At 53.0% G+C, this 15,811-nt stretch overlaps 1 long non-coding RNA gene across 1 annotated transcript; it reads left to right on the top strand.

The window, feature by feature from the left end:
• Positions 1 to 3,958: 3,958 nt before the first annotated feature.
• Positions 3,959 to 15,096, top strand: LOC307112082. Its single transcript, XR_013814672.1, has 3 exons — positions 3,959 to 4,208; positions 4,858 to 4,934; positions 15,010 to 15,096. It is a non-coding gene; the product is annotated as an uncharacterized lncRNA (long non-coding RNA).
• Positions 15,097 to 15,811: the final 715 nt, after the last annotated feature.

Genomic DNA, 15,811 nt, shown 5'->3' with positions numbered 1-15,811 from the left:
TCCCTTCCCCAGCCTTAGCCTGAGGTAGCCCTGTTATTGTTTTTATTTGTCCTTGCAGACCTCTCCCGTTCATATCTTATGTCTGTGCCCCTGGAAATGAGGACTTTGTTTTCGGGGTGTGCGTTTCGCATGCACAGTAGCAAACTGCATGGAAGTCTGGCTCCGCGGGTGCTTTTACTCCCTTAGCCAATGTCCTGAACATCTTTCCACATCACAACATACAGCTGCCTTGTTCTTTCCAGCTTCTCCATCAGAGTACCAAACATGGATATAATGTGTTTTCAGTAACTGTCCCCCTTCCCATGGGTATTTCTCTCATCTTTTTTCTTTAAAAATATTCTGCAATGAGCTCTTTGTGCACATGCATGAGTATTTTCCTGGAGAACTTGGAAATGAGAAAGAAATGGGATTGTGGGAGCACAGGGTGGGAGCCTTTAAAATAGGATGAAGCCTCGTTTGCCTTCCCTTTCCATTGCTCTGGAATATTCCTTTGGAGATTGAAGGTGAGCAGGCTGGGCTGGTAAGAAGAGGGAGCTGGTGAGGTTCCCTACTCCTCCAGGCAGTGACCTGGTGCACATGCTGAGGGCAGGTGACCTGGCAGGGAAAGCCCTTCCCTCCAGATCAGCCTTGACTGCCCTGAGCTAGCCAGGTAATGAGGGGTGACCTCAGCCTCTGGGATCCCAAAACAAAGCCACCCCCACAGGTCAATTTGGGTGACTGAGTTTAGCATTATAGTCTCTCCTTGAAGATCCAGGAAAGAGAGCCAGAACCCCATGCTTGGGGATCAGTCTCTCTATTCCAGAACCTGAGAAGCCATGAACTCAAAGTCAGAGAGACCAGGCTGTGGCACAGCCCTGTCCTGCCCCAAGCTGTGGGTCCTGGGGAAAGTCACTCACCTGCTCTGATTCCCAGGTTTCTCAGGTTTTAAAGAAGGGCATATATTATTCACATCCTCTCAGCAGGGTGGTGTGAATGTGATTTGTAAACTGGTAAAAAATGTGAGAGATGATGAATTTGGAGCCATTATGACTATGAATATAATGCCAGAGGAGTCCTTCCTCTTTCCTCTCTCCTTCCTCCTCACTCCCTCCCTCCTTCCCTTCCTTCTTTTCCATGAATGTCATTGTACAAATATTTATTGAACATTTGTAGGACCTCATCCTTCAATACCAGACCCAGGGGGACAGTGAAGGCCATCGTTGGACCTTGGAACACGGTGACCAAAACAAGAGTCATGTCGTCAAGGAACAAACAGACAAGTACTTGCAGGGGGTGTGCTGCATGCGGTGATGGGGTGGAAGTGGACAGCGGGAGTGTTCCCCACCTCAAAGAGCAGGCACCTCACACAGGGCTGTTCATATAGATTCAAAGCAGAGACCAGAAGGGAGAGGTGGAACCCACTGGGCAAGTAGAGGCTGGGAGGGAGTGAAGATAGAACATTGTGGTATGGAAAGAAAACAAAGCACGTGTGAGGGTCCAGTGGCCAGGGGCATCAGGCACATTTAGGGAATGAATTCACTTTAGTGCAGTTACAGGGTGTGTGTGTGAGTATATGTTTGTGTGTGTGTGTGCGCGCACACACATAATATACATATATTATACATATATTATAATATACATATATTATATGGTGTATTAAATTATTCCATGTAATAAGGTATGGTGAGCTTGGAGAGATGGACCAGGTAAGTATGCAGGGTTAGCTCCTGAGTCCTTGTAGGTAAGTTAAGGAATGTGGACTTTACCCTGAAAAGCAAAGGGGAGTGTGTAAAGGGTTTTTATCAGAGGGGAAGGAATGGGGCAGCCTTATGTTTTAGACAGTTTTCCTGGCTACAGTGTGGGAGGCCGTGTTCCCATAATCCCCTGAGGGCCTATGGGAGCGCTGGGGGTGGGAGAGCCATGATGGCGATGGGGTGGTGGTAACGTCAGAGTCAACGATGGCCTTCACTGTCCCCCTGGGTCTGGTATTGAAGGATACCTGTGAAGACCAGGCTCAGTTTAAGCGCTGGCCCTACCTGGCTTCCTGTCCTCTGGAGACAGAGCTCGGTCCCCCAAAGTGGTAGCCACTGCGGGTGGGCGATCTGGCTTTCCCCCCGGTGGCCACGAAAGCTTCTGTCTGATTGCAGTCCGTTCAGGCGAAAGAGGAGGCAGGTGTTGGCCCAGGACTGAGTGCACAGGTGGGCTGACAGGATGGGGAGGAGGTTGGGCCTAACCTTGCCCCGGGTTTGGATTTCAAATCCCACCCCATCTAAGCCCTGACAGAGCAAGGCTGGCAGGAGGAAGGAGGGTGGAAAGTCACACAGGACATGTCTGCCCCTGTGTCTGTACAGGGCCCTTACAGAGTCTTGGCCGGGAGTCAGGAGGTTAGGGTAGAGGCGCAGGGCCCTGAGGAGGTCACTCACCTGCCTGGGCCTGGGTGTCTTGTCTCTATGAGGGGGTGGGAGGTGGACGGTGTTCTGGATCTCAGGTCACAGTGCGGAGGAGCAGTTCCCAGAGCTGTGCCCTGAGCAGAACCGAAGCTCTCCACACGTGTTTTCTCATTTTCCATACAAAGTGCTCAGGAAGGCGTCCTCCTCATCCCCTGGAGCGGGCTCTCGTGAACTCCTGTGTGCAGAAGCACTTGGAAAGCCCACAGGTTGTGCTAATGCTGCGGACCGATACACCTCGCTTTTCCCAGCGAACACATCCCATCAAATCCATTATCTCGTGAATGCACTTGCCATGCTGGTGTGTGTTCCTATGTATTGCTATTGTGTCTTCTATATAATAATGTAGGATACTGTATGGAAGACATTACCGCATATATTAGAGCAGGCATGACATTCTAATATACTCTATTATCTTCCAGGGCCCATCCAGGCTTCCTGGCACTCAGGCAGCATGACAAGTTCTTGCACTGCCTTCAAGTCCTGCTCCACCACACAACCCGCTCAGTGCCCTCATAGTCTCCTCCCCTCTCCCCTCTTATTCTGCTCCCGCCATGCTGGCCTCTGCTGTCCTCACATCCAGACCTTCATGCTGCAGCTTCTCCCTGTTAGCTTGGCGCTAGTTCCTCATCTCCAAGTGTTGCTCATCTCACCTTTTCAGTGACCCTCCAGTCCCACTGAGGCAACCCTCTCTCCACCTATTTCTCCTGACCATCTGGCATGTCATATATGTCACTTCCTGTGCATCCCTGTCTCCCCCAGGTAGGTGAGGGGTGTGCTCACTTCTGTCCTCAGTGCCTAGAGCAGCGCCTGGCACACAGGAGGTGCTCCGTAAACCTTTGTGCTGGCCTGATTGATGTCTCATGGAAGGAATGTGAGCGGCGGGGACAACTCGATGACCTCACTGTGGCAGTGTACACCCAGGTGCCAGGCACACAGCAGTTCACAAGACAAACACTGGGCCAAAGTCTCACCCAGGCATGCCCGCATTGGTTGTTGGCAGCTGGTGGTTGAAGCAGAAACTCAGTAGCCTTAACATTTACCCGAGGATGGTGTCTGCCTGTCTCTTCTTCGCTCTGGGCAGCTGAGGGTCCCCTGAGTAGACTCTGGGTGGGAGGTGGGCTCAGACCCTGACCAGGGCCAGGAAGAGGTACAGAGGGAGGGGCTCCCCAGATCCCCGGGCAGTGGGAGACAGCCAGACCACCCTCCTCCTCGCTGGCACTCAGTCCTGCACCGAAGGCTCCAGAACTCTGGGCAAAGGTCACAGCACCTGCTGCCAGGGGAGCATGTGACCATCTGAGCACTGCTGAGTTGGAACAAGCCACACAATCAGGTCATTGTGCTAAACATGCAGGTCCCCTGGCCAAGCCACGCCCCATTCCATCACTGCCAGACCTTCCTGGAACCCTGATGTACAGGGGCCCCAAACTGGGGAGGGTGTTGTCTCATGGACCTGGGGGAGGGGTCTGCCCTGAGGCCCTGGGGGAGGTAGATGGGAGCAGGAGGCCAGAGCCGGGTTGGCTTCAGGCCCATGAAGAGTGGCAGACACTGATGAGACCACCATGTTGGACTCTGGTGACATGCGGACACGAAGCACTGTCCCCCAGAACGTGCCTGGGGTGGTGAAGACTGTGGGTCGCTGATTTTTTTGGAAATCCAAAGTTTTCCTCCTTCATGACTGGGTCCAGGAATTCGCACTCAGTCCACTCTGGGAGGGAGATGTTCTTCCGCAGCACGGAGCCTCCACAGCCACTGGGCAAGGATTTGGCCGCTGGACTCCGGGTGAGCCTTCCCATCTCAGAGAGCACGGAAATGGGGGTGGGGGTCAGACTGAGCTCCCAGGGAGAGGGCCCCGCCTTTTCACCTTATCTCCCTGTGCCTTTGTGTCCTCATCTATAAAATGGGGATGACGATGTGTGTCACACCTGATGGCAGATGGTGGCACACGAAATAGGGTCCTGTACGGCATGAGTGTGCTTGTCACTGTCCTTTCAGGAATGAAGAGTCACCCAGGGCTTTGCACTCTGCAGACCCTCAGGCAAAGCTCCCTGGGGGTCTCACTCCATAGGCCACTCGCAGAGACCGCCCTGCTTGGGTTGCTTAGTTTTGTCATCACACACAGGTGTCTCTAATGGAGATGCACAAAGAGGTGGCATTCTGCTTGCTGGACACAGCAATCTTGACCCCAACAGGCAGGTGAGGAAGGACTCGTCCTTTGATGGGTACTGCAAGGTTCTCGAGTGCCTGATGTGTGGTGAATGCAAAAAAGAGGAGCACCTGAATCACGGAGTTTGAGGCCAAACAGGACCCCGGGGCCCTGGGGACACATGAGGACTCAGAGACCCTGGTTCTGCTTTGACATCAACCTGTTACCTTTCCACCTAGAGAGGGACACAGCAAGAAGCACTCACCCTTCTCACCTCCCCTGCAGGAAGGAAGTTGATCCAGATGCCAGGACCAGACACCAACATGCTCTTGCCTGTGAGCCTGGCCCTCAGGGCCTAACAGGTGATTTCTGTGCCCCATGTTTTGTCTTTCCAGAGTTATCCTCCAGGGGGACCCCCTACCACCACCCTGTGAAGAGTGGGAGAGAGGGGGGCATGACAGTTATTGGGCACCAGTAACACATGCTGTCCAAGGACTAGGTGATTGCCATTTCCACCACGCGCCTTCCCAGGTGCCCTTATCCCTAAAGAAAGGCCCTGCCTGAGACCTTGAACTTTGGAGTTGGATGGCCTTGGAAGCTCCGCTCTGCTCTTCCTGTGGGCCCTGCACAAGGACTGGGCCTGGGAGTCTCAGTTGCCTCACCTGTAAGATGGGGATAATTTCATGGGCTGCACGAGGACTAAATGAGATGAGGTAATTAAATCAAAGGGACCAGGGCTTGTTACAGGCTCTGCGAATTTTAGGGATGATGATAAGATGAAGTAGCTTGGGCTCTAAAAGCCTCCCTAGATGTTACGCTGGGCCTCACTGCTGCTTGGGACTCAGGTGGCTTCTGGACCAACTTCCTCCCTGCAGGTGAAGTGGAGAAAGGTGAGCCTGCCTCTATTTATCACTTGTCCCGCCACTTTGGGGTCCGATCTCTTCCACCAAACAGTTTCGATTCTGGGGTCTGAGAATTCGGTCCCTGGGGTGCTGGGCCAGTCTGCCACGTCAGAGCTATTCCAAAGCACAGAGGGCCCTCCCTTTTCTTGGTGCCATCTTCGCCCCCAACACCATGGGTGGGCCGCCCCCTCCTCTGTGTGGGCTGGAGGGGTGGTGTCCAAGCAGGGCCCAGAAGAAAGGGGGAACCCTGTGGCCCAGCGGCTTCCCCTCCACCCCACCCCACAAGGCAGTGCGGTTCGACCTGCTCCAGTTCCCCCCTCTCACTGCTCATCTCCCGACCCCACCCTTTAATTAGAAGCATTAGCCTTCATTTGCAGGTACCTTTTTCTTTATGCAGCCTCAGCTCTTTGAGCTTCCACCCTGACTCTAGGCCTGGCACTGAGGTGTCATTATTGGTATTTTAGATGAGACCGTGATCCATTCTCAGAGGGGATCCTCCCAGCGGCTGGTCTGGGGACAACAGGGATGTCCCCCCGAGTCCAGCCGATGCTTCCTTCTGCTGTGGCTGACATTCAGCAGAGATGAGGGTCACCCTGGGGACGAGGTCACTGGGCCTTTCTGGAGACAAGCCAGGCAGAATGGTGGTGGTAGCACAGCCTCTGAGGTCAGTGAGACTAACCTTTCAAACTTTAAGGAAAAGACAATCCCTGAATTTCATACCTGTGTGTGCAGGGGGTGGTCCTTCCATTCAGTCTTCAAAGAAGTGGAGACCAGAACTAGTGCTGGTCAAGTTTCACAGGTTTTACTTGTTACTTTTTTACAGGAAAGGGGCCTAGAGGGTGGGAGGAAGGGAGGAAGCAACAAACATCCCTTATCCCTGAGGACTGAGTCAAAAAAAAAAAAATAAGTCCTGAGAAGTGGGTCTGGGCCTATGAAGAAGGAGGTGTGGGACCCCTGGCAGTGTCCCTGGTTTCTATGTATTGGCTGGACTCTGCCTGTAATTCAGGTAGGTGCCACCAGGGGGGGACATGTCTGCTGCCTTGCACTCATGCCGATTTCCATGGGTGTGGGTAACTGAGAAGATAGGATTTCACCTTCAGGTTTACACTGTTCCTAAACTCTCTCTGACACACACACACACACACACACACACACACACACACACACACACACACCACAAAATACTGATTACCCAGAAAGGACTCCTCCACTAGCCAGCATTGTAAATTTATGGAAGTTGCTCATCCCCAATTCCTCAGCAGGCCTCTGTTGCCTCATCTTTATAGTGAAGGGGTGGAGACAGTGACTTCCAGGATCCAGCTCTGAAATTATTGGATTAAAGGCCCATCCCAATGACTGCATCCTAACCATAACCTCTATTTGTAAATACCCTATTTCCAAACAAGGTCACATTCACGCGTAGCAGGGATTAGGACTTCATCATGCCTTTTGGGGGGTTATAATTTAGCCATACTGCCACCTAAATGTTCTTACCACCAGCTCCTTCCTTGGTTTCTTGTCATCTGGTCTCTTTCCACACCGCCCTGCTCACATGGTTCCCTGAAGGTCACCAATGCCACATTCAGTGGCTTTTCTCAGTCCCTGTCCTGTGACTGCCCTGCAGGATTTGTCTTGGTCACCTCTTCCCTCCTTCTAGCCCTTTGTCACACCGCAGCTGTGTCTTCCAGGTGTGCCTTCTCCTCTAACTTCCCTTCCCTCCCCATTGCCAATTTAAGGTGCATTTGAATCCTGGGGACTTGCTCATGTTCTCATCTTTCAACACTCTCTCCTCTGGCCAGCTCCCAACCTCCATGCTTCAGCGCTCTCTCTGAGAAGATAACAAATATCTCTTTCTGGCCTGACTGTCTCCCCAGCTCAAAGCAAGTGTTGCTGCTGGAAATCACTGAAGAGCCTCGAAGGTAACACATCCCAAGCGTGACATATCCTCTACACACACACACACACACACACACACACACACACACACCCTGATCAAAGAAACAACTCAAGTCTCCTCCTGGCTTCCCTATTACCAGCACAAACACCACCACCCTCCCTTTCTTGATTTTTCAGGCATCTATGTAAGGCTTTGTGACATTGTTCTGAAAAGCCCAGAAATACGGTGGCACTTGGAATGTGGACAGGAACCCACAAGAGTGGGTAGAGACAATCAGCAGCCATTATTGTGACCCCACCTTTAGACACAGGCTGCGGGGCCAAGGAAGTCTGGGCTCCTCCTGCCTCTGTGGCTGAGACTCAGAGCAACAACACAAAGGCGTAGGTAGCAGACCATTTAGTTTCAGACCCAATGAGGCCCAGGGCTCCTCTCTCACATGCCGTTTGATTTGCAATATAAGATTTCCACTGTAATTCTGCATTTCTTTCTGAGCCTCTGGTAGTGTGCTTGCACAGAGCTGGCTTCCTACAAATGTGGGGTCTGATGCAATTTGCCGGGTGCTTATCTCAGTCATAAAGCCCAGCACACTTGCACTCAGGTATCTGTAAATAAGCAGAAATGCCGCTGCTCTGCACTTCGCTCCCAGAGCCTCAGCTCTGCACAGCCAGAGACATAATCATGGCGATGCTTACGATGCAGGCTTGGGTGGATGTAGATGACCCACTTCCACCAACCAGAAGGCAGCCATTGAGACATCAGGAGACTTCATCAACCAGGAGGCAGCCATTGAGACATCAGGAGACTTCCCCAGGGCCCCCTGTGTGGTCCCCTTACATGCCATCAGCCTTTACTTACATTCTCTTTAGAAAGGATAGCCTCGGGCTCAGGTGGCCATTCCTGGGACAGCAGAGGGGGCCTCTAGGAGCTCACAGCCTCAGTATGTCGGGGGTGCAGTCCCGTCGCATATTTCATCCTGTGACATCCACCCACAGTCCCGACACCCACCCCCAATCCCGACATCCACCCCCCAGTCCCGACATCCACCCATAGCCCCATGGAAATGCTGCCTGGCAGCAAAGCATCTTGGGGAACCTCTAGGGCAGTGGTCAGCAAACTGTGGCTCATGAGCCATATGCAGCTCTTTGGCCCCTTGAATGTGGCTCTTCCACAAAATATCACGGCCTGGGCAAGTCTATTTTGAAGAAGTGGCGTTAGAAGAAGTTTAAGTTTAAAAAATTTGGCTCTCAAAAGAAATTTCAATCATTGTACTGTTGATATTTGGCCCTGTTGACTAATGAGTTTGCTGACCATTGCTCTAGGGATATTGCCCTGGGTGGACCCCTGGGTCTGGAGGGCTCAGCAATGGGAGGAGGGAAGACAAGAAGCATTTAGAGTTGCCAAGTATATGTTCTGTTCTCAAGCACTCTGCTGGGATCTTATGGCCTCTGCCAGTGAAGGAAGCCATGTTGGGCAGGAAGTCAGTGTGTCACATACAGAGATGGGCAAAAGTGGGTTTACAGTTTACAAATAACTAATACAATAATTAATAAATAATAATACAAAAATAAACTTTAACGTACTCATAACTGTAAACCACTTTTGCCCACCCTTGTATTTATGCGACTCTTTATCAGGGCCTGTACTCTGCATTGTCTTGATGGTTACGTCAGTTTATAGGCAGCAAGCCAGACCAGGATCACAGGTTTTATTTTATCTTACATTTAATCTAACTTATTTTATTCCTCTGTGCGTGTGTGTGTGTGTGTGTGTGTGTGTGTGTGTGTGTGATGGGTGCCCGGGGCCCAAGGACCAGGCACAGGGACATGACAGCTTTCGGAGATGCCACCCGCATGCCTTTGGAATCTGTGCTGTTTGCTCATGGAGCCCACAAGCAGGGGTCCAGGCTGCAGGTGGGGTCAGGGCAAGTGAGAGGCAGGTGGCAGGCATCGAAAAGGGATGGGGTCCCCATCTGCCTAATGTTCAGGCTCCCCTGTTACATGACATCTCTGGGCCCAGTGCCTTGTTCTCTGACACTGGATACTCACTGCATCTGGTCTCATTGGGCCATTGTCACATAGGCTCTGGCATCAGAAGGACGTAAGGGTACATAGGAGGAAACAAGGGTTTGGCAAGATGGACTCATGAAAACAAAGTCCTATGTGAGCCTGGAACACTTACTGGACTGAGCCCTGTCCCCATGGGCACGTCACCCTGAGACTTTGGTACCCATGGGTCAGGGGCTGAAGGGATGGAACACCTGTCCCTGCTCACAGTGCAGCAGGAGGCACACCAGGCTCCCCATGTCCACGTCCGCCTGTGGCTGTCTTGGCATTGCCCTTTGCCTGCTCCCCATCTTCTTCCTGTCAAGGCTGCGGGGCCCAGCTCTGGAGAGGAAGGAAGCCGTGTAGCATTGGTGTGCGCCTCTTAGGAGCAGGCATTTGTAGGAACTCCTCTGGTCCTCTCAGAAGCCTTAGGAGTCAGGCGGTGATGTGATTTCTTAGTGTGGAGTTCAGGAGTTTTCACTCAGAGAATTACAAAGTGCCCTTGAGTCACCCAGACCCTCACTGCACTGCTGGGGAAACTGAGACTGGGACTCTCGCCCTCCCCCGTCCCCCGGGCCTCCTCGGCAGCTCCTCCACCCAGCGCTTACCTGGCCAGGACAGGAGACTGCAGCTGGAGAGTGAGGCGTGCAGAGCCTCGCCACCTGCCTGACAGGCAGAAGATAAACAGCTTCCCGTTAAATCTCGCTTAATGCTGATATTTATAAATTTATTCAGCTGTGTTTACTGAGTCGCGAGAATGCCTAATAGCATAGTGTGCTTCGTCTCACATGCTCCTACTAATGAGAATGCAAGTGTTGCTTAATTTTTTTTTAACATTTCATTTGCTTTCCTCTCCATTCCACTCCTCCCGTTTTGTTGGCTTAAATTTTAATCTGTTAACAAATTCTGGAAACTTTGGCCTTTTTTTTTTGGCATTAATAAAGAGAGGGCCAAAGCAGGCCTGCAGCACTCACTGGACTGAGCCCGTCCCCACAAGCACTTCACTCTGTGACTCTGGTACCCATGGGGTCCAGGTGCTGAACAGACAGAGCACGCTGTTGGAGAACAAAGGCCTCTTCTTTTTTCTGCTGCAGTTTGGGGAAGCTGCAGGTTTGGGTCAGAATTGTAGTATTGTGGGGTTCTAGGAACAGGGAATCTAGGCCAGAGGGTAGGGAGCTGGTTTCCTTGGCTTTGGAGAGACAAGGAGGATGGTGTGTGTGTGTGTGTGTGTGTGTGTGTGTGTGTGTGTGTGTGAATATATTTGTCTGTGATAGAGATAGAGATAGATAGAGACAGATAGAGATAAACAGATGGAGAGAGGGAGGGAGAGTGAGAGGGTAGACTTCACTTTTACCTTAGTTTGATCTGCTTTGCTATGAGTTTGTTAAGATAAAGGTCTTGCAGGGAACAGACTGACATATCTTAGAGGGGAAGGGGGTGGAGGGAGTGGGAAGAGATTAACCAAAGAACATACATGTATACATGCATAGCCCATGGACACAGACAACAGTGTTATGAAGGCCTGGGGTGGGGTGCAGGTTGGGTGGAGAGGAGCAAAGGGGGCGGGGGATGAGGGACATCTGTAATACTGTCAACAATAAAAAAGAAGAAACAGTTTTTACAAACAGGTCTTTCCCTGGCTATTTATCCCACTAAGGTCAACTGTGCTGACCGCTAACTCATGGGCAGCCTTCAGCTGGCCCGGAGGGGCCCAGGACCAGGCAGGGAGAGATTGCAAAGATCAGCAGAGCTCAGGAGGTGACTAGGAAGGCATTGAGGGATGAGGATAGGGAGGGTTGGGGTGGTCTGGGTTGGGCTTCCGTGGGTGAGGCGGGCGGGAGCTGGTGGCAAGCTGCCAGGCCTCAGGAGCACACCAGACAGAAATCTGGAATCAGGAGCTGGGGAGGAGGAGGGCTAGAGAGACATGCCCGGTGGGCAGGACCAGGAGGGGCGGTGGTGGGGCACATAGTCAGGAGCACCGAGGGAAGGGGGGAACAGGATGTGGGATGAGGACCGGGGAAAGGAGGTGGGACAGTGCAGGCCTTCTAGGCCCTTCCTCCCCAGCCCCAAAGGGTTGCTCTCTGCTCTCCTCCAGCTCCCTTGGAATCCTCACACTTAGGCGTTTTCTATTTCTTCTCTCCTCCAAGCAACCTGTCATGGAACTGAAACGTCTTTTTAAATTTTAAAAGATGTATAACCTTAAATGTAAGAGTCAAGTGGAATAATTTATACCTCCCTGTCAAACCCCCCACGTATGCAAACATATAGGGAGCTGTAAGCATTTTCTTATCACTCGGTGGTTGCCCTGTCTGTCCCTGGGTTGGCCAGAGGAGAGGCCTTGAGAAGGAGACCAGCGTCTGGCTCTGACCCCTCTGACCTTGGACGAGCCACGGCCTCTTTGGGTCTCATGACCCAGAGTTCTCCACCTTCCGGTTCGTGTAAGTTCTGGCCCGGATAACTTTTGCTAGGCGGGCAGAGCTGGAGGCCTGTCTGGCCAGGTGGCGGCTGCCCTGGGAACGGCACTTGCTTTTCTCTTCTTTGAGAGGCAGGGCAAGGCTATCTCCCTGGTCTGGCACCTCATGGGGCCTTGCCTTTTGGCATTATTCAGGAAGCCAGACCCCCTGGGGAACCCCGGAGACTGGAGAAGCCTGGGCAAGGGTGGAGACTCCGGCTGAATGTCAGAGGCCCAGTGTCTGCTCAGGGCAGGGAGTGGACAACCAGCAGGTTCCAGGTCTGCCCATCCCTGGACTGTGCCCTGTGCTGAGTCCTCTCCCTGTCTGGGCACCAGTGTCCCTGCCCAAATTAAAGGTAGGTTGTCATTAGATGACCAATGAAACTTCTCCAGCCCTGGTGTCCTCACCTGTACTACCCAGACCTGTGGATAACCTGGGCAGTGCAGGGAGGGAGCAGCCTTCCCCACCAGGGCCAGCACATCCTGAGGGACAGGGGACAGGCAGGTGGCATGGATACCAGGGGTCTTGGTTAGCAAGATGCTATTTGAGGGATTTGAGGAGTGAACAGAGAAGCCTCAGGCCTAGCCTGTGCCACCTCCACCTGCTTTCTCCCCGAAACTCAGTCCTCTCCATATGCAGCCAGGGTCCTGTCGCTGTGCACACCTCTGAGCCTGTCGGATGGTCAGCCATCCCTGCTCCTCTCTGTTCTGCAGCAGCAGCAGGAACTTCCTCCTGACACCCCCTCTGGGCCCAGCTCTGTTTGGGGTTCCCCCGGGGGGAGGGAGAGGGCACAGGGGCTCATCCCTCTCCTTTGTGCTGCCTCTCCCTCCCACTTCCGCTGCCTGCACTGCTCCGGGTGACCTTTCACCCCTCCCTTGGATGTCCTTCAAAGGCAGCTCCTGGGGTTAATAACTTTGGCTGGCAGCCCCACACAAAGCCAGGGCCGGAAACTATTGTCCAGAGGACAATGGCTGTGCAGCCCAATAATGAGGCCTCCGCAGTGTTGTCTGACGTCCTAGGTTGCCCTGGCGAAGAAGGAGGGGCACGGGGCTGCCCTGCCCTCGCCTCCCGGAGATGAATTATTCCCAGGGGCCCACGGTGGGTCCCCTGACGAGGTACCAGGCTCCTGCACCCTCCAATCAGCACATTTTCATGCAGGTGGACGTCACCCGGGGGGGACACCCGCTGTGCACACCCCCCTCTCCAGCTCATTGTTCTGCTCCCCTGTTCTGGGTTGGAGCACCTCACAGTTTAGCACCTGGTTGCTTCTGGAAAAGCAACAAGGTTGGGGAGATCTCAGTCTGCCACCTGATGCCAGCCAAGCATGTGGCACTTTCTGGAAGCCTGGCCTCCCTCCCCCCTCCTCACTGTGCGACCTGGGGGAGCTGGGTAACCTCCCTGAGTCTCTGCTTACGCAGGGGCGGGTGGGAACCAAGAGGAGGCTCTCCCCTGGCCACTCAGTGGGGGATGAGGAGTCCTCCAGCTGTGGGGGTAGCCCATCCTCAATTATATTTTAACTTCTTTGTTTTTAAAAAATATTTTATTGATTTTTATTTTTACAGAGAGGAAGGGAGAGAGATAGTTAGAAACATCGATGAGACAGAAAGATCGATCAGCTGCCTCCTGAACACTCCCTACTGGGGATGTGCCCGCAACCAAGGTACATGCCCTTGGCCAGAATCGAATCTGGGACCCTTGAGTCCGCAGGTCAACACTCTATCCACTGAGCCAAACCAGCTAGGGCAATTTAACTTCCTTTTATGCAAGCTCCTGCCTTGTGTCCTAAATCTGACTGTAAGTTACTCAGGACATACTGTGCCACATGCTGTTCCTCCCCTCTGCCCTCTGCCCTCTGCCCTCTGCCCTCTGCATGTGCTAGGCACCCGGATCCTGATGGAGCCATAGGAAGTGGTTGCTGAGGCACTAGAGTGCCCTCAGCCCTGCTGTCTGCTGGAGAGGCTGAAAAATCCCAGAAATGGTGACTAATTGGTATGGACTGTGGCGTTGGGACTGTGTGGGAGACAGGGAATATTTTAACACTCAGGGAAAGAAACCCTGATTTGCACCCAGAGAACACATGCCGCCTCTCATTTATGCCTGAGCACAGCCTTTCTCCGGGGCCAGCCATGGACTAGGATATAAGACATTCCTGATGCCCTTGAATTGTGTTCTTCTTTCCTACAGCTTTACTCGAAGGAATGGTTTAGGGTTGGGGTAATTTTTGTTTTAAATCAACTTTATTGAGGTAAATATAGACATACTATAATACATGAGTTTTGACAGATATCTCCACCTCTATAACTACTGTTCCAAACGAGGTACAGACTCAGCTGTTACCCCAGAAAGGCCCTGTGAACAACAGAGTTCCAAGTCTCCAGGGTTTGTGACCCCTCTGGCTCACAGTCTCAGTGCTGGAGTCACAGGCAGGCTGTCCAGGACTAGCCCCTCACTCGTCCGCATGCGCAGCACTACCTGGGGACCTGCTGAAAGCTGGTTCAGCCCCAGGGGCCTGGGGCTCTGCATTTCTAACCAACTCGGCCACGCTTTGAGGCTCTGAGTCTCTCAGGTGCAGATGAGGGGACTGAGGCTCAGAGCTTGGATGTGCGCAGCTTGCAAACGCTGGTCCTGAGCGCCTGGCCAAACGACCATTGTGCCCCCCTGCCCTCCAATCCTTCTTTTTTTGATCTCTGCCCAAACTCTAAACCCCACAAGAGGTAGGAGCATGTTAACCTCTCGCCTCTTACCCTCTGAGTGTTGTCTATCCCTTCCTGCCCACTCCACCTGTCCTGTACCCACATAAGCCACTTTCCTGGAGATGTCTGGATTAGGGAAGAGAAGGTGTTTGCTCCTCTGCCTGCTTCTGAATGAGCTGCCCTTCCCATCAGCATGCACTTTTGTGGTCCACCTGGTCCTCACTGTGCTCCCATTCGACCGGATGGCCAAGGGCTTATTAAACAAGCGCTTGGCGGGGTGGATCTCATCATCCAGGAGCAAGGTAAAGCAGAAGCTGTGATGAAGTTAATCAGATGCAATTACATAATAGGATATGAGGGCAGGGGCTGCCCAGTTCAGACCCCTTGTTTTACAGATAGTGTTGAAGATCAGCCTCCCCCCTCACCTCTCTTTCTTTATCTCTATCACAGCAGGGGTTTGTGAAGGGCTCTGAGAAAACTGTAGGACAGGCAGAAGATAGCAGGTGGAGTGGCCGAAGACAAAGAGAAGACACTGCCAGTGGAAACTGAGTCCTTTTCATAGAAGAATTGGGAGGAGGTCCTGGGGAACTGGCTGGCACAACCTTCCTGCCGGGACACCCTCACCGCAGGCACACCCTCACAGCCGGCACATCCTCACTGCCGGGACACTCACTGCTGGGACACCCTCACTGTTGGGACACCTTCACTGCCGGGACACTCTCACTGTTGGGACACCTTCACTGCCGAGACACCCTCACTGCTGGGACACCCTCACTGCAGGCACACCCTCACTGCAGGCACACCCTCACTGCAGGCACACCCTCATTGCCAGGACAACCTCTCTGCTGGGACACCCTCACTGCAGGCACACCCTCATTGCCAGGACAACCTCTCTGCTGGCACACCCTCACTGCTGGGACAACCTTTCTGCCGGCACAACCTTTCTGCTGGGCCAGGGGGAGACAACAGTGTGGTTCTCCTCTGTCTGGGACCCTCTCAGCACAGTGCGTGGGGTTCTATCTCTGGGAGCCCCAGGGTGTGTGTCTGAGGATCAGGCTTCACGAGTCCTGGGCCCTGGAGATGCCTGGATTAGGGAAGAGAAGGTGTTTGTTCTGGGGGCCTGGGGCCATGTTTGGAGTCGGTTAGTACTATGGAATTTAAGGAGAAGCAGCTTTTACTTCACCCTTGGGAAGAACGGTTCTAACACCCCTCCTGCGACTGAGCCACCTGAGGAGGAAGGGTGTTCAGTCCC

Source organism: Cnephaeus nilssonii (genome assembly GCF_951640355.1).
Source record: "Cnephaeus nilssonii genome assembly, chromosome: 15".
In the NCBI taxonomy this organism is placed as follows: domain Eukaryota; kingdom Metazoa; phylum Chordata; class Mammalia; order Chiroptera; family Vespertilionidae; genus Cnephaeus; species Cnephaeus nilssonii.
Note: the sequence above shows the minus strand (reverse complement) of the source record. Positions and strands in the feature narration are given on the sequence as shown.